This window comes from Dipodomys spectabilis, unplaced genomic scaffold, assembly GCF_019054845.1.
Source record: "Dipodomys spectabilis isolate Male_0828 unplaced genomic scaffold, ASM1905484v1 ptg000033l, whole genome shotgun sequence".
Lineage (NCBI taxonomy): Eukaryota > Metazoa > Chordata > Mammalia > Rodentia > Heteromyidae > Dipodomys > Dipodomys spectabilis.
In genome coordinates, this window is record NW_024870710.1 from 384338 (window position 1) to 406909 (window position 22572).

The 22572-nt window shown below is 52.0% G+C and overlaps 1 pseudogene; it reads right to left on the reverse strand.

The window, feature by feature from the left end:
• Positions 1-20755: 20755 nt before the first annotated feature.
• LOC122105737 lies at positions 20756-22031 on the reverse strand (annotated as a pseudogene).
• Between the last annotated feature and the right edge of the window lie 541 nt (positions 22032-22572).

Consider the following 22572-nt stretch of genomic DNA (forward strand, 5'->3'; position numbering starts at 1 on the left):
ACAACCTCATTCTGAGTGTTTCTGGCAGAGGTCATTTGGCTGACCACAACCTTGGACTAATTAGAGCCTGATATAGTCAGTGCCGTCCATCGGCAAGGATGGACAGTGGTCAATTGCCAAACAACTGAGCTCTGATTCTCCAAACTTTCACAGAGTGCCATAAGTGGAGGTTCAACTTACTCCTGAGGTTGAGTAGAGTGTAGCCGTCAAAGCTGGAATCAGTAGCACTCAGGAGAGAAGAACGTGAGGCAGATATACCCAGTCAGCTGGCGGTGTCCTACGGGGACAATCCTATCTGGCTGCCACGCCTGAATATTTGCAACTGGGACAGAGCTCTGCAGGTGCAATTGTGCAAAAATGAAAAATGCGTAACCTTGCCAAACTTCACAGGGTAGAAGAAACCACAGAGGAGTTACAAGGAGATGTTCACCCGGGTCACCCGGAGGTCTTCCGGCAGCTGGTGAGAAGAACGGGAAGCAGATATACCCAGTCAGCTGGCAGTGTCCAACGGGGACAAGCCTATCTGGATGCCACGATTGAATGTTTGCAACCGCGGCAGAGCTCTGCAGGGGCAATTGTGCAGCAATGCAAACTGCGTACCCTTGGCAAACTTCACTGGGGTAGAAGAAACCACGGAGGAGTTACAAGAAGATGTTCACCCAACACCCGGAAACCTGCCAGCAGCAAGATTCTGGAATTCTTCCTAGGAATCATGGAAAGGAGTTAAATGCTCCTAAGTTGCAATAACTCGGAACCTCATTCTGAGTGTTTCTGGCAGAGGTCATTCGGCTGAACACAACTGTGGACTAATTAGAGCCTGATATAGCCAGTGCCGTCCATAGGCCTAGATGGACAGTGGTTGCATGACAAACAACTGAGGTCTGGTTCTCCAAACTTTCATAGAGTGCCATACGTTGAGGAGCAACTTACTTCTTAGGTTGAGTAGAGTGTAGCCGGCAAAGCTGGAATCAGTAGCACTCAGGTGAGAAGAACGGGAAGCAGATATACCCAGTAAGCTGTCAGTGTCCTACATGGACAAGCCTATCTGGCTGCCATGCCTTAATGTTTGCACGAGCGGCAGAGCTCTGCAGGCGCAATTGTGCAGAAATGCAAACTGCGTACCCTTGCCAAAATTCACGGGGGTAGAAGACACCACGGAGGAGTTACAAGGAGATGTTCACCCGGGACACTGGAGGCCTGGCGGCAGCAAGATTCAGGAATTCCTCCTAAGAAGCCTAGAAAGCAGTATAGTGCTCCTATGTTGCAATAACTCAGATCCTCATTCTGAGTGTTTCTGGCAAAAGTCATTCGGCTGAACACTACTTTGGGCTATTTAGAACCTGATATACCCAGTGCCGTCCATAGGCCTGGAAGGACAGTGGTCGCGGGACAAACAACTGAGGTCTGGTTTTCCAAACTTTCATAGAGTTCCATAAGTAGAGGAGCAAGTTACTCCTTAAGTTGAGTAGAGTTTAGGCGTCAAAGCTGGAATCAGTAGCACTCAGGCGAAAAGAACGGGAAGCAGATATATGCAGTCAGCTGGCAGTGTCCTACGGGGACAAGACTATCTGGCTGCCAAGCCAGAATGTTTGCAACCGCGATGGAGGTCTGCAGGCGCAATTGTGCAGCAATGCACACTGCATACCGGTGCCAAACTTCACTGGGTTAGAAGAATCCACAGAGGATTTACAAGGACATGTTCACAGGGGACACCCGGAAGCCTGGCGACAGCAAGATTCTGGAATTCTTCCTAGGAAGCATGGAAAGGAGTGAAATACTCCTATGTTGCAATAACTCAGAACATCATTCTGAGTGTTCCCGACAGAGGTCATTCGGCTGAACACAACCGTGGACTAATTAGAGCCTGATATAACCAGTGCAGTCCATAGGCCTGGATTGACAGTGGTCGCGTGACAAACATCTGAGGTCTGGTTCTCCAAACTTTCATAGGGTGCCATAAGTAGAGGTGTAACTTACTTCTTAGGTTGAAGAGAGTGAAGCCGTCAAAGGTGGAATCAGTAGCACTCAGGTGAGAAGAACGGGAAGCAGATATACCCAGTCAGCTGGCAGTGTCCTATGGGGACAAGACTATTTGGCTGCCATGCCTGAAGGTTTGGAACCAGGGCAGAGTTCTGAAGGCGCAATTGTGCAGGAATTCAAACTATGTACCCTTGGCAAACTTCACGGGGGTAGAAGAAACCACGGAGGAGTTACAAGGAGATGTTCACCGGTTACACCCGGAGGCCTGCTGGCAGCAAGAGTTTGGAATTCTTCCTAAGAAGCCTGGAAAGCAATGTAACGGTTGTATGTTGCAATAACTGAGAACATCATTCTGAGTGTTTCTGGCAGAGGTCATTTGGCTGACCACAACCGTGGACTAATTAGAGCCTGATATAGCTAGTGCCGTCCATCGGCAAGGATGGACAGTGGTCAATTGCCAAACAACTGAGCTCTGATTCTCCAATCTTTCACAGAGTGCAATAAGTGGCGGTTCACCTTACTCCTCATGTTGAGTAGAGTGTAGCCGTCAAAGCTGGAATCAGTAGCACTCAGGGGAGAAGAACGTGAGGCAGTTATACCCAGTCAGTTGTCAGTGTCCTACGGGGACAAGCCTATCTGGCTTCATCGCCAGCCCTGTCCACGCCAGCCTCAACTGAACCAGACTGAACCAGACTCACAGATGCCTGTCTAAGCTAGCAATACCTGGACCGGCGTGGGGACAGTCTTTTGAGCCATGTCTAATCCAGCGCCGCCTGGACCGATGAGGGCCAGCCTCAAAGAGCCCAGTCCAAGCCAGCTCCTCTTAGACTGGGCCAGGCCAGCCTCACAGAGTCTTGTCCAAGCCAGCTGCTTCTCGACTTGACCAGGCCATCCTCACAGAGCCCTGTCAAATCCAGCTCAGCCTGGAGCAAGCTGCACAAGCCCTGTGCAGGCCACCTGGACTGGCCTGGGACAGCCTCACACTGCTCTTTCCAAGCCAGCACCATCTGGACCAACATGGGCCAGGCTCACAGAGCACTGTCCATGACAGTATTGCCTGGGACTCCGTGAGACAGGCTCTCAAAGTCCTGCCCAAGCCAGCCACACCTTCACTGGCCTGGGCCAATCTTACTGAGCCCTGTCCAAGCCAGATCCTCCTAGACTGGCCCAGGTCAAACTCACAATGTCTTGTCAAACCAGCAGCTCCTTGACTGGCCCTATTCAGCCTTACAAAGCCCAGTTTATGCCACCTTCAACTGGACCAGACTGCACCAACCTCACAGAACCCTGTGCAAGCCAGCACTGCCTAGACCGGTGCAGGCTGGCTCACAGAGCCGGGTCGCAATCAGGGCTGCCTAGACCAGCCGGGGGACAGCCTTTCGAGCCCTGTGCAAGCCAGCGCTGCCTGGACCGATGGGGGCTAGCCTCAAAGAGCGCTGTCCATGCCAAGTCCTCCTAGACTGGGCCGGGCCAGCCTCACAGATTCTTGTCCAATCCAGCTGCACCACGACCTGACTGAGCCAGCCTCACAGAGCCTTGTCCAAGCCAGCACCACCTGGACTGGACCAGCTTGCACCAGACTCACAGGGCCCTGTCCAATCCAGCGCCACTTGGATCGGCACTGGCCAGGTTTACAGAACCCTGTCCAAGACAGAACCGCCGGGATTGGTGCAGACCAGGCACACAGAGCTCTGTCCAAGCCAAGGTCGCATGGACCAGCCCAGGGAAAGCCTCTTGAGCCCTGTCCAAGCCAGCTCCTCCTAGACTGGGCCAGGCCAGCCTCACAGAGCCTTGTCCAAGCCAGCTGCCCTGGACCCGACTGGACCAGCCTCACAGAATCCCTGTCCAAGCCAGCTCTGCCTGAAGTGGGCAAGGCCAGGCTCAGAGAGTCCTGTCCAACCCAGCGATCCCCTGGATAGGCCTGATCCAGTTTTACAGAGCCCAGTCCAAACCAGCGCCGCCTGATCCGTCCTGGGCCAGGCTCACAGAGCCCTGTCTATTGCAGTACTGCATGGACCAGCGCAGGATAGGCTCTCAAAGTCCTATCCAAGCCAGCCACGCCTGCATCGGCCTGGGCCAGCTTCACAGAGCCCTGTCCAAGCCAGCTAGCTTCTACCAGACTGGCCCAGGCCAACCTCTCAGAGCCTTGTCCAAGCCAGCTCTTCCTGGACTGGACCAGGCCAGGCTCTCAGAACCCTCTCAAGTCAACTTCTCCTAGACTGGCCTGAGCCAACCTCACAGAGTATTGTCCAAGCCAGCTGTTCCTTGACAGGCCTGGGCCAGGCTCACAGAGCCCTATACAAGCCAGTGCCGCCTGGACCACACTGCGACAGCTTTTCGAGCCCTGTCCAAGGCAGCAGTGCCTGGACTGAGGAGGGCAAGCCTCAAAGAGCCCTGTCCAAGCCAATTCCTCCAAGACTGTGCGGGCCAGCCTCACAGAGTCTTGTCCAAGACAGCTGTTCCTCGACCTGAACAGGCCATCCTCAGAAGCCCTGTCTAAGCCAGCGCCAACTGGACTGGACCGGGCCAGCGTCACAGAGCCCTGTCCAAGATATCTCTGCCTGAAGCGGCCCAGGCCAGGTTCAGAGAGTCCTGTCCAAGCCAGGGCCACTTGGACAGGCCTGGGCAAGCCTCACAGAGCCCTGTCCATGCCAGCTCCTGCTTGACTGGCCCGGGCCAATCTCACAGAGTCTTGTCTAAGCCAGCTGCTCCTTGACCGGCCCGGGTCCAGTTCACAGAGCCCTGACAAAGCCAGCGTCTACTGAACCGGACTGCACCCGACTCACAGAGCCCTGTCTATGCCAGCACTACCTGGACCTGCATGGGCCAGGCTCAAAGAGGCCTGTCTAAGCCAGCACTACCTGGACCGGCATGGGGCAATCTTTCGAGCCATGTCAAAGCCATCGCCGCCTGGACCAATGGGGGCCAGCCTCAAGGATCCCAATCCAAGCCAGCTAGTGCTAGACTGGGCCGGGCCAGACTCACAGAGTCTTGTCTAAGCCAGATGCTCCTCGACCAGACCAGGTCAGCCTCACAGAGCCCTGTCAAAGCCAGCTCCTCCTGGACCAGCCTGGGGCACCTGCACAAGCCCTGTGTGACACAGGGCCACCGGGACCGGCCCGAGCCACCCTCACAGAGCCATGTACAAGCCAGATCCTCTTAGACTGGCCCGGGTCAACCTCACAGAGTCTTTTCCAAGCCAGCTGCTCCTTGACCAGCCCAGGCCAGGCTCACAGAGCCCTGTCCATTGAAGTACTGCATGCACAAGTGTGGGACTGGCTCTCAAAGTCCTATCCAAGCCAGCCAAACCTGCATCGGCCTGGGCCAGCCTCACAGAGCCCTGTCCAAGCCAGCTAGCTTCTACCAGACTGGCCCGGGCCAACCTCACATTGCCTTGTCCAAGCCAGCTCTTCCTGGACTGGACCAGGCCAGGCTCACAGAACCCTGTCCAAGCCAGCTTCTCCTAGACTGGGCCGGGACAGATTCACAGAGTTTTGTCCAAGCCAGCTGCCCTGGAACCGACCAGACCAGCCTCACAGAATCCCTGTCCAAACCAGCTCCGCCTGAAGTGGCCAAGGCCAGACTCAGAGAGTCCTGTACAAGCCAGCGCCCCCTGGATAGGCCCGGGACAGGCTCACAGAGCCCTGTCCAAACCAGTGCCGCCTGATCCTTCCCGGGCCAGGCTCATAGAGCCCTGTACATTGAAGTACTGCATGGACCAGTGCGGGACAGGCTCTCAAAGTCTTATCCAAGCCAGCCACGACTGCATCGGCCTGGGCCAGCCTCACAGAGCCCTGTCCAAGCCAGCTAGCTTCTACCAGACTGGCCCAGGCCAACCTCACAGAGTCTTGTCCAAGACAGCTGCTCCTCAACCTGACCAGGCCAGCCTCACAGAGCCCTGTCGAAGCCAGCTCCTCCTGGACCAGCCTGGGGCACCTGCACAAGCCCTGTGTGACACAGGGCCACCGGGACCGGCCCGGGCCAACCTCACAGAGTGATGTCCAAGCCAGATCCTCTTAGACTGGCCCGGGTCAACCTCACAGAGTCTTTTCCAAGCCAGCTGCTCCTTGACCGGCCCAGGCCAGGCTCACAGAGCCCTGTCCATAGAAGTACTGCATGGACAAGTGTGGGACAGGCTCTCAAAGTCCTATCCAAGCCAGCCATGCCTGCATCGGCCTGGGCCAGCCTCACAGAGCCCTGTCCAAGCCAGCTAGCTTCTACCAGACTGGCCCGGGCCAAACTCACAGAGCCTTGTCCAAGACAGCTCTTCCTGGACTGGACCAGGCCAGGCTCACAGAACCCTGTCCATGCCAGCTTCTCCTAGACTGACCTGGGCCAACCTCACAGAGTCTTGTCCAAGCCAGTTGTTCCGTTCCTTGACCGGCCTGGGCCAGGCTCAGAGAGCCCTGTCCAAGCCAGCGCCATCTGGACCACCCTGGGGACAGCTTTTCCAGCCCTGTCCAAGCTAGCAGTGCCTGGACTGAGGAGGGCCAGCCTCAAAGAACCCTGATCAAGCCAGCGTTAACTGAACCAGATTGCACCAGACTCAGAGACCTGTCTAAGCCAGCACTACCTGGACCGTCATGGGCCAGGCTCACAGAGCCCTGTCCAAGCCAGTGTCAACTGGACCAGACTGCACCAGCCTCACAGTGCCCTGACCAAACCAGGGCTGCCTGGACCCGCGCCGGCCAGTCTCACAGTACCCAGTGTAAGCCTGGTCCTCCTGGACTGGCACGGGCCAAGCTCACAGAGCCCTGTCCTAGCCAGATCCTCCTAGACTGGCCCGGGTCAACCTCACAGAGTCTTGTCCAAGCCATCTGCTCCTTGACTGGCCCTAGTGAGCCTTACAAAGCCTGGTCTATGCCACCTTCAACTGGACCACACTGCACCAACCTCACAGAGCCCTGTGCAAGCCAGCACTGCCTGGACCGATGCAGGCCGGCTCACAGAGCCGTATCCAAATCAGGGCTGCCTAGACCAGCCGGGGGACAGCCTTTCGAGCCCTGTGCAAGCCAGCGCTGCCTGGACTGATGGGGGCTAGCCTCAAAGAGCCCTGTCCAAGCCAGCTCCTCCTAGAATGGGCCAGGCCAGCCTCACAGAGTCTTGTCCAATCCAGCTGCACCGCGACCTGACTGGGCCAGCCTCACTTAGCCTTGTCCCAGCCAGCACCACCTGGACTGGACCAGCCTGCATCAGACTCTCAGGGCCCTGTCCAATCCAGCGCCACTTGGATCGGCATCGGCCAGGTTTACAGAACCCTGTCCAAGACAGGAACGCCGGGATCGGTGAAGGCCAGGCTCACAGAGCTCTGTCCAAGACTGTGTTACCTGGACCAGCCCGGGGACAGCCTGTTGAGCCCTGTCCAAACCAGCTCCTCCTAGACTGGGCTGGGCCAGCCTCACAGAGTCTTGTCCAAGCCAGCTGCCATGGACCCTACTGGACCAGCCTCTCAGAATCCCTGCCCAAGCCAGCTCCACCTGAAGTGGCCAAGGCCAGGCTCAGAGGGTCCTGTCCAAGCCAGTGCCGCCTGGATAGGCTTGGGCCAGTCTCACAGAGCCCTGTGCAAACCAGCGAAGCCTGAACCGTCACGGGTCAGGCTCACAGAGCCGTATCCATGGCAGTACTACATGGACCAGAGGGGGACAGGATCTCAAAGTCCTATCCAAGCCAGCCACGCCTGCATTGGCCTGGGCCAGCTTCACACAGCCCTGTCCAAACCAGTTAGCTTCTACCAGACTGGCCCAAGCCAACCTCACAGAGCCTTGTCCAAGCCAGCTGTTCCTGGACTGGACCAGGCGAGGCTCTCAGAACCCTGTAAAAGTCAACTTCTCCTAGACTGGCCTGGGCCAACCTCACAGAGTCTTGTCCAAGCCAGCTGTTCCTTGACTGGCCTGGGCCAGGCTCACAGAGCCCTATCCAAGCCAGTGCCGCCTGGACCACCCTGGGGACAGCTTTTCCAGCCCTGTCCAAGCCAGCAGTGCCTGGACTGAGGAGGGCAAGCCTCAAAGAGCCCTGTCCAAGCCATTTCCTCCAAGACTGTGCGGGCCAGCCTCACAGAGTCTTGTCCAAGCCAGCTGTTCCTCGACCTGACCAGGCCATTCTCAGAAGACCTGTCTAAGCCAGCGCCAACTGGACTGGACCGGGCCAACGTCACAGAGCCCTGTCCAAGTTATCTCTGCCTGAAGCGGCCCAGGTCAGGTTCAGAGAGTCCTGTCCAAGCCAGGGCCACTTGGACAGGCCTGGGCCAGCCTCACAGAGCCCTGTCCATGAGAGCTCCTGCTTGACTGGCCCGGGCAAACCTCACAGAGTCTTGTCTAAGCCAGCTGCTCCTTGACCGGCCCGGGCCAGGTTCACATAGCCCTGACCAAGCCAGCGTCTACTGAACCGTACTGCACCCGACTCACAGAGCCCTGTCTAGGCCAGCACTACCTGGACCTGCATGGGCCAGGCTCAAAGAGGCCTGTCAAATTCAGCACTACCTTGGTATGCATGTGGCAGACTTTCAATCCATGTCCAAGCCAGCGAAGCCTGAACCATCACGGACCAGGCTCACAGAGCCGTATCCATGGCATTACTACCTGGACCAGCATGGGACAGGATCTCAAAGTCCTATCGAAGACAGCCATGCCTGCATTGGCCTGGGCCAGCTTCACAGAGCACTGTCCAATCCAGCTAGCTTCTACCAGACTGGCCCAGGCCAACCTCACAGAGACTTGTCCAAGCCAGCTCTTTCTGGACTGGACCAGGCCAGGCTCACAGAATCCTGTCCAAGTCAACTTCTCCTAGACTGGCTTAGGCCAACCTCACAGAGTCTTGTCCAAGCCAACTGTTCCTTGACTGGCCTGGCTAGGCTCACAGAGCCCTTTCCAAGATAGTACCGCCTGGACCACCCTGGGGACAGCTTTTCCAGCCCTGTCCAAGCCAGCAGTTCCTGGACTGAGGAGGGCAAGCCTCAAAGAGCCCTGTCCAAGCCATTTCCTCCAAGACTGTGTGGGCCACTTTCACACAGTCTTGTCCAAGCCAGCTGTTCCTTGACCTGACCAGGCCATCCTCAGAAGCACTGTCTAAGCCAGCGCCAACTGGACTGGACCGGGCCAGCGTCACAGAGCCCTGTCCAAGATATCTCTGCCTGAAGCGGCCCAGGCAAGGCTCAGAGAGTCCTGTCCAAGCCAGGGCCACTTGGACAGGCCTGGGCCAGACTCACAGAGCCCTGTCCATGCCAGCTCCTGCTTGACTGGCCCGGGCCAACCTCACAGAGTCTTGTCTTATCCAGCTGCTCCTTGACCAGCCCGGGCCACGTTCACAGAGCCCTGACCAAGCCAGCGTCTACTGAACCGTACTGCACCTGACTCACAGAGCCCTGTCTATGCCAGCACTACCTGGACCTGCATGGGCCAGGCTCAAAGAGGCCTGTCTAAGTCAGCACTACTTGGATAGGCGTGGGGCAGTCTTTCGATCCATGTCCAAGCCAGCGAAGCCTGAACTGTCACGGGCCAGGCTCACAGAGCCGTATCCATGGCAGTACTACCTGGACCAGTGGGGGACAGGATCACAATGTCCTATCCGAGCAAGCCACGCCTGCATTGGCCTGGGCCAGCTTCACAGAGCCCTGTCCAAACCAGCTAAGCCTGAACCAGCCAGTCTCACAGAGCCGTATCCATGGCAGTACTACCTGGACCAGCGGGGGACAGGATCACAAAGTCCTATCCAAGCCAGCCACGCTTGCATTAGCCTGGGCAATCTTCCCAGAGTCTTGTCTAAGCCAGCTGCTCCTTGACAGGCCCGGGCAAGGTTAACACAGCCCTGAGCAAGCCAGCATCTACTGAACCGGACTGCACCCGAAACACAGAGCCCTGTCTAAGCCAGCACTTCCTGGACCGTCGTGGGGCAGTCTTTCGAGCCATGTCCAAGCCAGCGCCGCCTGGACCAATGGGGGCCAGCCTCAAGGAGCCCAGTCCAAGCCAGCTCCTCCTAGACTGGGCCGGGCCAGCCTTACAGAGTCTTGTCCAAGCCAGCTGCTCCTCCACCTGAGCCAGGCCAGCCTCTCAGAGCCCTGTTGAAGCCAGCTCCTTCTGGACCAGCATGGGGCACCTGCACAAGGCCCGGGCCAACCTCACAGAGCCCTGTCCAAGCCAGATCCTCCTAGAATGGCCCGGGTCAACCTCACAGAGTATTGTCCAATCCAGCTGCTCCTTGACCGGCCCAGGCCAGGCTCACAGAGCTTTGTCCAAGCCAAGGTCAACTGAACCAGACTGCACCAGCCTCACAGGGACCTGTCCAAGCCAGCACTGCCTGGACCGGCACCGGCAAGTCTCACAGAACCCTGTGCAAGCCGGCTCCTCCTGGACTGGAGCGTGCCATGCTCACAGAATCTTGTCCAAGGCAGGGCCGCCTGGATAAGCCTGGGGACAGCCTGTCGAGCCCTTTCCAATCCAGCATTGACTGGACCGATGTGGGCCAGCCTCAAAGAGCCCTGTCCAAGACAGCTCCTCCTAGACTGGGTGGGCCAGCTTCACAGACTCTTGTCCAAGGCAGCTGCAACTTGACCTCTCTGGGCCAGCCTCACAGAGCCTTGTCCGTGGCAGCGCCACCTGGACCAGCCTGCACGAGACTCACAGAGCCCTGTCTAATCCAGCGTTTCTTGGACCGGTGCGGGCCATGCACACAGAGCTCTGTTGAAGCCAGGGTCCCCTGGACCAGCCTGGGGACAGCCTCTTGAGCCCTGTCCAAGCCAGCTCCTCGTAGACTGGGCTGGGCCAGCCTCACAGAGTCTTGTCCAAGCCAGCTGCCCTGGAACCGACTAGACCATCCTTACAGAATCCTTGTCCAAACCAGCTCCACCTGAAGTGGCCAAGGCCAGACTCAGAGATTCCTGTCCAAGCCAGCACCGCCTGTATAGGCCCGGGCCAGGCTCACAGAGCCCTGTCCAAACCAGTGCCGCCTGAATTGTCGCGGGCCAGGCTCACAGAGCCCTGTTTATGCCAGTACTGCCTGGACCAGAGCAGGACAGGCTCTCAAAGTCCTGTCCAAGCCAGGGACGCCTGCACCGGCCTTGCCAGCCTCACAGAGCCCTGGCCATGCCAGCTCCTCCTAGACTGGCCCGGGCCAACCTCACAGAGACTTCTTCAAGCCAGCTGCTCCTTAAACGGCCCTGGCCACCCTCACATAGCACTGTCCATGCGACCTTCAAGTGGACCAGACCACCCCAGCCTCTCAGAGCCCTTTGCAAGCCAGGACTGCCTGGACCGGTGCAGGCCAGGCTCACAGAGCCCTGTGCAAGTCAGGATCGCCTAGACCAGCTGGGGGACAGCCTTTTGAGCCCTGTCCAAGCCAGTGCTGCCAGAGCCTTGTCCAAGCCATTGTCAACTGAACCAGACTGAACCAAACTCACAGGGTCCTGTCCAAGCCAGCATTGCCTGGACCGGCGCCGGCCAGTCTCACAGAACCCCGTCCAAGCCAGCTCCTCCTGGACTGGAGTGGGCCATGCTCACAGAGTCTTGTCCATGGCATGTCCCCCTGGACAAGCCTGGTGACAGCCTTTCGAGCCTGTTCAAGCCAGCACATCCTGGACCAATGGGGGCCAGCCTCAAAAAGTCCTGTCCAAGCCAGCTGCACCTTAACCGGTCCTGGGCAGGTTCACAGAGCCCTGTCCAAGCCAGCGTCAACTGAACCAGACTCACAGAGGCCTGTCTAAGCGAACACTACCTGGACCGGGGTGGGGACAGTCTTTTGAGCCATGTCCAAGCCAGCTACTCCTAGACTGACCCAGGCCAGCCTCACAGAGTCTTGTTCAAGCCAGCTGCCCTGGACCCGACTGGACCAGCCTCACAGAATCCTTGTCCAAGCCAGCTCCGACTGAAGTGACCAAGGCCAGGCTCAGAGAATCCTGTCCAAGCCAGCGCCCCCTGGATGGGCCCGGGCCAGTTTCACAGAGCCCTGTCCAAACCAGCGCGGCCTGATCTGTCGCGGGCCAGGCTCACAGAGCCCTGTCCATTGCAGTACTGCATGGACGATCGCGGGACAGGCTCTCAAAGTCCTATCCAAGCCAGCCACGCCTGCATCAGCCTGGGCCAGCCTCACAGAGCCCTGTCCAAGCCAGCTAGCTTCTACCAGACTGGCCCGGGCCAACCTCACAGAGCCTTGTCCAAGACAGCTCTTCCTGGACTGGGTCAGGCCAGGCTCACAGAACCCTGTCCAAGCCAGCTTCTCCTAGACTGGCCTAGGCCAACCTCACAGAGTCTTGTCCAAGCCAGCTGTTCCTTGACTCTCCTGGGCCAGGCTCACAGAGCCCTGTCCAAGCCAGCACCACTGGACCACCCTGGGGACAGCTTTTCCAGCCCTGTCCAACTAGCAGTGCCTGGACTGAGGAGGGCCAGCCTCAAAGAACCCTGTTCAAGCCAGTGTTAACGGAGCCAGACTGCACCAGACTCAGAGCCCTGTCTAAGCCAGCACTACCTGGACTGCCATTGGGACAGTCTTTCGAGCCATATCCAAGCCAGCGCCACCTGGACCGATGGGGGCCAGCCTCAAAGAGCCCAGTCCAAGCCAGCTCCTACTAGACTGGGCCAGGACAGACTCACATAGTCTTGTACAAGCCAGCTGCTCCTCGACCTGACCAGGCCAGACGCACAGAGAGTTCCTCTTGGACCAGCCTGGGGCCAGCTGCACAAGCCCTGTGTGAGACAGGGCCACCTGGACCGGCCCGGGCCAGCATCACAGAACCCTGTCTATTCCAGCTCCTCCTGGACTAGCCCGGGTCAAACTTACAGAGTCTTTTCCAAGCCAGCTGCTCCTTGACCGGCCTGGCCAGGCTCACAGAGCCCTATCCAAGCCAGTGTCAACTGGACCAGACTGCACCAGCCTCACAGTGCCCTGACCACACCAGGGCTGCCTGGACCCGCGCCGGCCAGTCTCACAGAACCCTGTATAAGTCTAGTCCTCCTGGACTGGCACGGGCCAAGTTCACAGACTCCTGTCCAAGGCAGGGCCCCCTGGACAAGCCTGGGGATAGCCTTTCGAGCCTGTTCAAGCCAGCACATCCTGGACCAATGGGGGCCAGCCTCAAAGAGCCCTGTCCAAGATAGCTTCTCTAGACGGGACTGGGCCAGCCTCAGAGTCTTGTCCAAGCCAGCTGCACCTTGACCGGTCCGGGGCAGGTTCACAGACCCCTGTCCAAGCCAGCGTCAACTGAGCCATACTGAACCAGACTCACAGAGGCCTGTCTAAGCCAGCACTACTTGGACCAGCGTGGGGAGAGTCTTTTGAGCCATGTCTAAGCCAGCGCCGCCTGGACCGATGGGGGCCAGCCTCAAAGAGCCCAGTCCAAGCCAGCTCCTCCTAGACTGGGCCAGGCCAGCCTCACAGAGCCTTGTCCAAGCCAGCTGCTCCTCGACTTGTCCAGGCCAGACTCACAGAGCCCTGTCGAATCCAGCTCCTCCTGAACCAGCCTGGGGTGAGCTGCACTAGCCCTGTGTGTGACAGGGCCACCTGGACTGGCCTGGGACAGCCTCACACTGCCCTGTCCAAGTCAGCACCATCTGGACCAACCTGGGCCAGGCTCACAGAGCACTGCCCATGACAGTACTGCCTGGGCCTTTATGGGACAGGCTCTCAAAGTCCTGTCAAATCCAGCCACGCCTGCACCAGCCTGGGCCAGCCTCACAGAGCCCTGTCCAAGCCAGCTCCTTCTAGACTGGCCCGGGCGAACCTCACAGAGACTTCCCCAACCCAGCTGTTCCTTGACTGGCCCTAGTCAGCCTTACAAAGCCCGGTCTGTGACACCTTCAACTGGATCAGACTGCACCAACCTCACAGAGCCCTGTGCAAACCAGCACTACCTGGACCAGTGCAGGCCGGCTCACAGAGCCGTGTCCAAATCAGGGCGGCCTAGACCAGCTGGAGGAAAGCCTTTCGAACTCTGTGCAAGCCAGTGCTGCCTGGACCGATGGGGGCTAGCCTTAAAGAGCCCTCTCCAAGGCAGGGCTGCCTGGAACCGCCAGCTGACTGGGTATATCTGCTTCCTGTTCTTCTTACCTGAGTGCTACTGATTCCAGCTTTCACGGCTACACTCTACTCAACCTGAGGACTAAGTTGGACCTCTACTTATGGCACTCTGTGCAAGTTTGGAGAACCAGACCTCAGTTGTTTGATATGCGACCACTGTCCATCCAGCACTATGGACGGCACTGGCTATATCTGGCTCTAATTAGTCCATGGTTGTGTTCAGCTGAATGACCTCTGCCGGGAACACTCAGAATGTGGTTCGAGTTATTCCAACAAAGGAGCGTTTCACTGCTTTCAAGGCTTCTTAGTAAGATTTCCAGAATCTTGCTGCTGGCAGGCCTCCGGGTGTTCCGGGTGAACTTCTCCTTGTAAATCCTCCGTGGTTTCTTCTACACCCGTGAAGTTTGGCAAGGGTACGCAGTTTGCATTGCTGCACAATTGCTCCTGCAGAGCTCTGCCGTGGTTGCAAACATTCAGACGTGGCAGCAAGATATGCTTGTCCTCGTAGGACACTGCCAGCTGACTGGGTATATCTGCTTGCAGTTCTTCTCACCTGAGTGCTACTGATTCCAGCTTTCCCGGCTACACTCTGCTCAACCTGAGGAGTAAGTTGAACCTCTAATACATTCTGTGAAAGTTTGGAGAACCAGACTTCAGTTGTTTGGCACGCGACCACTGTCCATCCAGCAGTGTGGACGGCACTGGCTATATCTGGTTCTAATTAGTCCATGGTTGTGGTCAGTAGAATGACCTCTGCTGAGAACAGTCAGAATGAGATTCTGAGCTATTGCAACAAAGGAGCGTTTTACTGCTTTCAAGGCTACTTGGGAAGAATTCCAGAATCTTGCTGCCGGCAGGCCTCCGGTGTTCCGGGTGAACATCTCCTTGTAAATCCTCCGTGGTTTCTTCTACACCCGTGAAGTTTGTCAAGGGTAAGCAGTTTGCATTGCTGCACAATTGTGCCTGCAGAGCTCTGCCATGGTTGCAAACATTCAGACGTGGTAGCCAGATACGCTTGTCCTCTTAGGACACTGCCAGCTGACTAGGTATATCTGCTTCCCGTTCTTCTAAACTGAGTGCTACTGATTCCAGCTTCATGGCTACACTCTACTCAACCTGAGGAGTAAGTTGAACCTATACTGATGGCACTCTGTTAAAGTTTGGATATCCAGACTTCAGTTGTTTGGCTCGTGACCACTGTCCATCCAGCACTATGGACGGCACCAGCTATATCTGGCTCTAATTAGTTCACGGTTGTGCTCTGCCGAATGACCTCTGCCGGGAACACTCAGAATGAGGTTCTGAGTTATTGCCACATAGGAGCGTTTCACTGCTTTCAAGGCTCCTTAGGAAGAATTCCAGAATCTTGCTGCTGGCAGGCCTTGAAAGCAATGAAATGCTCCTATGTTGGAATAGCTTAGAACATCATTCTGACTGTTCCCGGCAGAGGTCATTCGGCTGGCCACAACCGTGGACTAATTAGAGCCAGATATAGCAAGTACCGTCCATAGTCCTGGATGGATAGTGGTCGCGTGCCAAACAACTGAGGTCTGGTTCTCCAAACTTTCACAGAGTGCCATAAGTAGAGGTCCAACTTACTCCTCAGGTTAAGTAGAGTATAGCTTTGAAAGCTGGAATCAGTAGCACTCAGGTAAGAAGAACGGGAAGCAGATATACCCAGTCAGCTGGCAGTGTCCTCCGGGGACAAGCATATCTGGCTGCCAGGTATGAATGTTTGCAACCGTGGTAGAGCTCTGCAGGCACAATTGTGCAGCAATGCAAACTGTGTACCCTTGTCAAATTTCACGGGTGTAGAAGAAACCACGGAGGATTTACAAGGAGATGTTCACCCGGAACACCCGGAGGCCTGCCGGCAGCAAGATTCTGGAATTCTTCCTAAGAAGCCTTGAAAGCAGTGAAACGCTCCTTTGTTGCAATAACTCAGAACCTCATTCTGAGTGTTCCCGGCAGAGGTCATTTGGCAGAACACGACCGTGGACTTATTAGAGCCAGATATAGCCAGTGCCGTCCATAGTGCTGGATGGACAGTGGTCGCATGCCAAACAACTGAGGTCTGGTTCTCCAAATTTTCACAGAGTGCCATAAGTACTGGTTCAACTTACTCCTCAGGTTGAGTATAGTGTAGCCGTGAAAGCTGGAATAGGTAGCACTCAGGTAAGAAGAACGGGAAGCAGGTACACCCAGTCAGCTAGCAGTGTCCTACGGGGACAAGCATATCTGGCTGCCACATCTGAAGGTTTGCAACCGAGCAGAGCTCTGCAGGCGCAGTTGTGCAGCAATGCAAACTGTGTACCCTTGCCAAACTTCACGGGTGTAGAAGAAACCACGGAGGATTTACAAGGAGATGTTCACCCGGAACACCCAGAGGCCTGCTGATAGCAATATTCTGGAATTCTTCCTAAGAAGCCTTGAAAGCAGTGAAACGCTCCTATGTTGCAATAACTTGTCGTTTACAACCTGAGATCTCAAAAACTTTTCAACCTTCCCAGTGGTAAGGAGAAAAACGGAACCTGTGATTGTAGACAGGATGAGACACTTTCTGTCTTGCTAAGATGCAGACCAGAGCTTCTTGGGAAGATTGGTGCTGTCAGTTTCTCTATTGAGGTGTGTCCCTCCTTTGGGGAAGGAGTAAACCCTCATTGCTTGGGGGCCTTAAAACGGTTTCAAGGTCCCCATGTTCTGAGTGCTCCATCTTTTCTTGTTTTTTAATTTATTTATTTATTTATTTGTTCATTTATTTTTTTTTGCAAACAATGTACAGAGGGGTTACAATTACATGTGCAAGATATTGAGTACATTTTTTATAAAGTATTGTAACGTCCTCTTTGTTTCCCATTCCCATCTTTTCCCATCCTCCTCCTGCCCTCCCCCACAATCCTCCCCTCTCCCATACCCCCCACCACTCACAAACCAAAGTTGTAAAGTTCGTTTTGGACATAACGACTTGTACATCGCATTTTTGCTATGGGTCCACCTCTATCCCTATTTAAACGAATTGTTTTTCCCCTTCCCCTCCACAAATTATACCGACATGAAATACAGTGAAAGCAGTTGTTATACAATGGGGGAGGGACTTACAAAGTAAAAAAGAAATGATCTTATGAATGTGTCATAAACAATCGCTTGAAAGCAAATAAAACACTTTCGAATACATATCTTAGGGTTCATTTCATTAACATCACCTTATCTGACTTTCTCTGCTTTACTCAAACTTTCGTTTGCATGCTGAACTCGCTAACACTGGTCAGCTCTCCCAGAATTGGAAGACAAAATTGGACTGGTTCCTGTGGATGGACAGTATAAGTGGCTTTCAGCCAAGCTAGGATGCAGACCGGAGAAACCTGGGTTAGAAAGATGTGGTCTACTTGTATTTAGAGGCTTATCTCTCCTTTGGGGGAGATGTAGATCATTGAGAATTTGAGCCCTGAAAAACATTTTTTTTAAGGCGTCGAATTTCTGTGTTGCTCTATCTTGTCGTTTGCATCCTGTGCTTCCAAACACTTTTCAGCTCTCCCAGAATTGCAAGGAATATAATTGGACCTGTTACTGTTGACAGTATATGGAACGGGATGTAGATTAGGGCTTATTGAGAAAGGTCGGTGCTGTCCATATATCTTTGGAGGCTTGTCTCTCCATTAGGGAAGGAGTAGAGCATGCTCACTTCGGGACCTTAAAACTGTTTTAAGGTCACCAATTTCGGAGTGCTCTATCATGTCGTTTGCATCCTGAGATGACTAACACAGATCAGCTCTCCCAGAATTGGACGAAACAAATTAGACTGGGCTCTGTGGACAGTGTGAGGGTCATTAAGCCCTCATGGATGCAGACTAGAGTTGACTGGGTGAGAAAAATGTAGTCTATTTCTATTTAGCGGCTTTTCTCTCCTTTGGGGAAGGTGTAGAGCACTCAAAACTTGGGGACCTTAAGACAATTGTTTTACGGTCCCCAAGTTTTGAGTGCTCTTTCTTGTTATTTGCATCCTGTGCTCCCAAAACCTCCTCAGCTCTCCCAAATATTTCAAAGAATTCTTTTGACCTATGGCTGGTGATACAGAGAGGGCCTGTGAACCAAGCCAGGATGCACATAGGAGCTACTAGAGACCGAAATATGCTGTCTATTTGTCTTTGGTGTCTTGTCTCTTCATTATGGAAGGTGGAGAGTATTCACAACTGAGGCGCCAAAAAACAGTTCTGTTTTAAGGAGTGAAAATGCTCAAGGACAGTGCCCAGGCCCTGAGATGAAACCCCATGGCTGATCAAGATAAAAACGAGCGAGAGACTTATTACCATATGATGTGTGGTACCTTTGTTCCAGTACATAGAGCTGTGTCCTGAAGAGTTCGCTGGTATCCAGATTGATCAAAACCCGGTTAGATAAAAAGCTGGGCACTGGTGGCTCATGCTTGTAATCCTAGCTACTGAAGAGGCTGAGATCTGAAAATCTTGGTTTGAAGCCAACATGGGCAGACAAATCCCAGAGACTCTTATCTCCAATTTACCAGCAGAATGTCAAAAGGGAAGGCATGACTCAAGTGGTACAATGCCAAGTGTGAGTTCAAGCTCATATACTGAAAAGAAGTGTCTGCCTGGAAATGGTAGACACAAAGATGGGATGCTAGCTTGAAAGGGCCAGCCAGAGCTCCTCATAGAGGAGAAGATACACAAGATGGAGAGAGACTTGCCGGAAATTGTTTCAAGGGCAGAACATATCCACCCCAAAACTGGGAAATGGGGTCCTGCCTGGTCAAATAACCTCCCTAATCCCTGGTTGAGACGGGTTAGCCCCCTTGGCCCAAGGATAGCAGCATGCCCCAAATCTCAGGACGACACATGCCTCATGGAGTAAGGTACCTCACTGTCTGCACGACATGCAGAAATCATTGCTGTGGTACTCGCACTCAGTCTGTAATTGAGCAACAGGCCATATGTATTTACAGGCTGTCACAGATGGTGAAGCCTTGTGATCACACAAATGGACACATAACGTTTATGAAATCAGTGGCAAAGGTCTATAGAATTAGAAGAATTTAGAATTAGAAGAAGCTCACAATATTTAGCATAATGATCATATTCAAATTGGCCTAACAAATGTATAATTCAGAAAATAACCATTTACAGCAGCCAATTAGGTATATTAACACAATATATTAAGGTAGAGAGCGAAATATTAAAACCTACAGTGACACAAATAATCACAGATGTACACTTTCATCTAGAACACACAAAGAGGGGAAGATGGCACAAGTAAAATTCCTAAGCTGCCAAGTATTAAAATACAAAGGAAAGAAAGCATAGGGACAAGGAATAAGGCCCATAAGGTAAAATCACACCATAGGAGATTTCAACTATACATAGTACCTATGAGCACCTGTGGAGGACAGTAAGAATAAGAAGAGTAGCTGGCATAAGATCAGTAGTAAGGATGTGAGGAAGACAAAACCTTACTGATAAAATTGAAATTTAAATAGAATAAAGTCATAAAAAACATAACATAATAAGTGTACACATCTAATTCAATAATAGAATAGTATAATAGATATAAAATATGTATTTCATATATAGAAAACATTGTATAGAATGAAATTTCAAAAGAACTTTACATACAAGTAAGGTACATTTAATTATTAGGAACATGTATAGAAAGATTTAATATTTTATATATAAGGGAATTAGAGTAATTATCAGAATTTCCAGCTTTACAAATAAACTTTCTTCAGGTCTATTTTAATCTGAATTAGAAATAATCATTAAAGGAAGCCCACACTACTTTTTTTATTGTTGATCAAGGCAACATCTTATTTGATTAAACCTTTGAGCAGAAATCTAAAACTGAATATTTTGTAGTTATATAAAAATATAACCCCTTTTTTGAGTTTCTGGAAGTTAATTATGAAGAAAAACAGATGGTGCCTACTCCTAATGGTCTCTCAGAAATTGCAACCTTTTCCTGGGAAGATACACTAACAGAAAGCTAACATTCACCTTCAAATACATTTTGTTTTCTCTAAGCCATGACTTATTGAGGCATGAATCAAGCGGTACAATGCCAAGTGTGAGGTTCAAGCCCATGCACTGACAAAGAAGTGTCTGCCTGGAAATGGTAGACACAAAGACGGGATGCTAGCTTGAAAGAGCCAACCAGGGCTCCTCATAGAGAAGATATAGAAGATGGAGAGAGACTTGCTGGAAATTGTTCCAAGGGCAGATCCTATCCACCCCCAAACAGGGAAATGGGGTCCTGCCTGATCAAAGAACCTCCATCATGACTGGTTGAGCTGAATATGCCCTAAGTGAGACTTGCCAGAATTTGTTAACAATTACTAGGTCATTGGGAACACACTTTTTAGTTTCCCATATAAGAATTTTATGGGCTGAGCTCTGGTGGCTCCCTGTAATCCTAGCTACTTAGCAGCTGAGGATCATGGTTCAAAGCCAGGCCAGGGAAGAAAGTCCATGAGATTCTTATCTCCAATTAACCACTAGAAAACTGGAAGTGGAGCTGTGGCTCAAAGTGGTAGAGCACTAGCCTTGAGCAAAAAGAGCTCAGAGACAGCACCTAGGCCTCATGTTCAAGCCCCACAAGCGACCAAATAAAGCAATTCGTGGACGAAATTATCTTCTTCAGACTTGTATAAATATAAGAAAATGAAAAATCCACTTTTGGGTTTTTTTGTTTGTTTTTAACCCAGGGTCTTAGGCATGCTGGGTAAGGGATATATTACTGAGTTTCCCAGCCTCGGTTTTAGTTGTAGCTACAAGTGATTGGTAACTGTCTCCTAATCATTATTGCAGGAGTAGGTCCAACATGAGTCCATATATAGCCCTTTTCTGGTCTGGTGGAGACAGTGGGAAATGGTGGTGACCTTGACTTGAAATACTCAGACGGTGCATGACAAACAAATTCCAAGTATTCCATCTTCCTGGGAAGGTCTTCCTCTGGCCATATGATATAAGACACAGGGTCAAACTGATCTGTGGGGCTAGAGAGAGTGGGAATGAGCTATGTCAGTGCTGCGCTCTTCTCTCAATACTGGTCCTAGATAAAACCCCTGATCTGAGCAGAGTAGAGCTTTCCATGTTGATCATCAATCACAGAAACATCATCACCATTTTGGTAATATACTCCCTTGTAGAACATTGATTCTGCAGTGATGATGGTGGAAACAGATTCAGGAGCTTTGATGGGATTTTTTAATTTAAAAATATGTCTTCACCCTTTTTTCCTTTAGTGGAAACTTTCTTTCTGGCAGCTTTTTAAGTAAATGAATAAATAGAAATAATCAGAAACAAAATAATATAGTACCTTAGATGGTGCTTGTCAATATAAATAGATTAACTCACAGTAAGTCTTGGTGGTCCAAGCGGTGAAAATAGCTATGGAGCAACATTATCAAAATGAGCATTAAAACAAAAAATAGTCAATGATTTCAGCCCAAATGACTAGATTCACAAGTGAAGTAATCTTTGGCCATACTGAAATCCACTGCCCTCTGGATTACTGTAGCTATAATAGCAAGTAGCAGTGTCACATCCTGAACAGAATTCAGTAAGATTAGCATCTGCAGTTTTTTGTACAACTCTAGCATTCATGTTTGTCTGAACACTAAGCTGTGATACAATTGTGATGAGCTATCAGCCTTGTGTTGTCATATGCACACAAATTTATTCCAGTATAACTATCACATGTTAATAGTCTTATCATCTAAGGCATCGTTATTGCCCCACTGTTACTATTGAACCTGTACCTAAAATGCAGTCACTAACTCTTCAGTGACTAACAAAATGAAATGTAGCATATATAGAAAGCACCTTTGCCATATGGTTCCCGCATGGATGGAATCTAGTATATATACCACATAACAGTTGGCAAAAATTTCTGCATAAAAGTTGAGTGTATGACATGTGATTCACACTGTGTTAAAAGTAGAAAAATTACTTGACACCTGAAAACTTGGACAAAATTGGACAAAAGTCCAATTCATATAAATTAGAACCAAAAGAAATTGGCTTCTGTATAAACATACCCATGTTTATACATATACAGTGAGAAATAGAAGTATGGCAACCTCATACCCTAGGTCAGTTATTGCATGTCTGGCATACCAAATTTAATTGGCATATAAAGACATACAATCCCTGGAGCCATAGCAGAAAAATGAGTCTGGAGAAATATATACAATTATAAGCAGTTTTGGTATCTTTTAGAGTAAATATGAGCTCATGGTGGAAAAATGTTATTTTTTCCATACTAGTCCGCTTAAGGCACGAATAAAATAATTAAGAAATTTAAGATATTAAAAAATAGCAGCTAATAATGCTTGATATGAAATGTATTAATTACCATATTCATGTAACTGTAACTCCTCTGTTCAGTATTTTTACAAGCAAAAACAAAAAAAATGAACAAAGAAACAATAAAAGAAATGAGCATGGCATTGAAAATGTTGAATAAACACAGAGGATTTTATCTAAGGGGATTCAGTATCTAGGTACAGATGATAGGTAGCACCTAGGCTACCTATCTCCATCATCATCCAGAAAATGTTGCTGGCTGGAATCTCAAAAATGA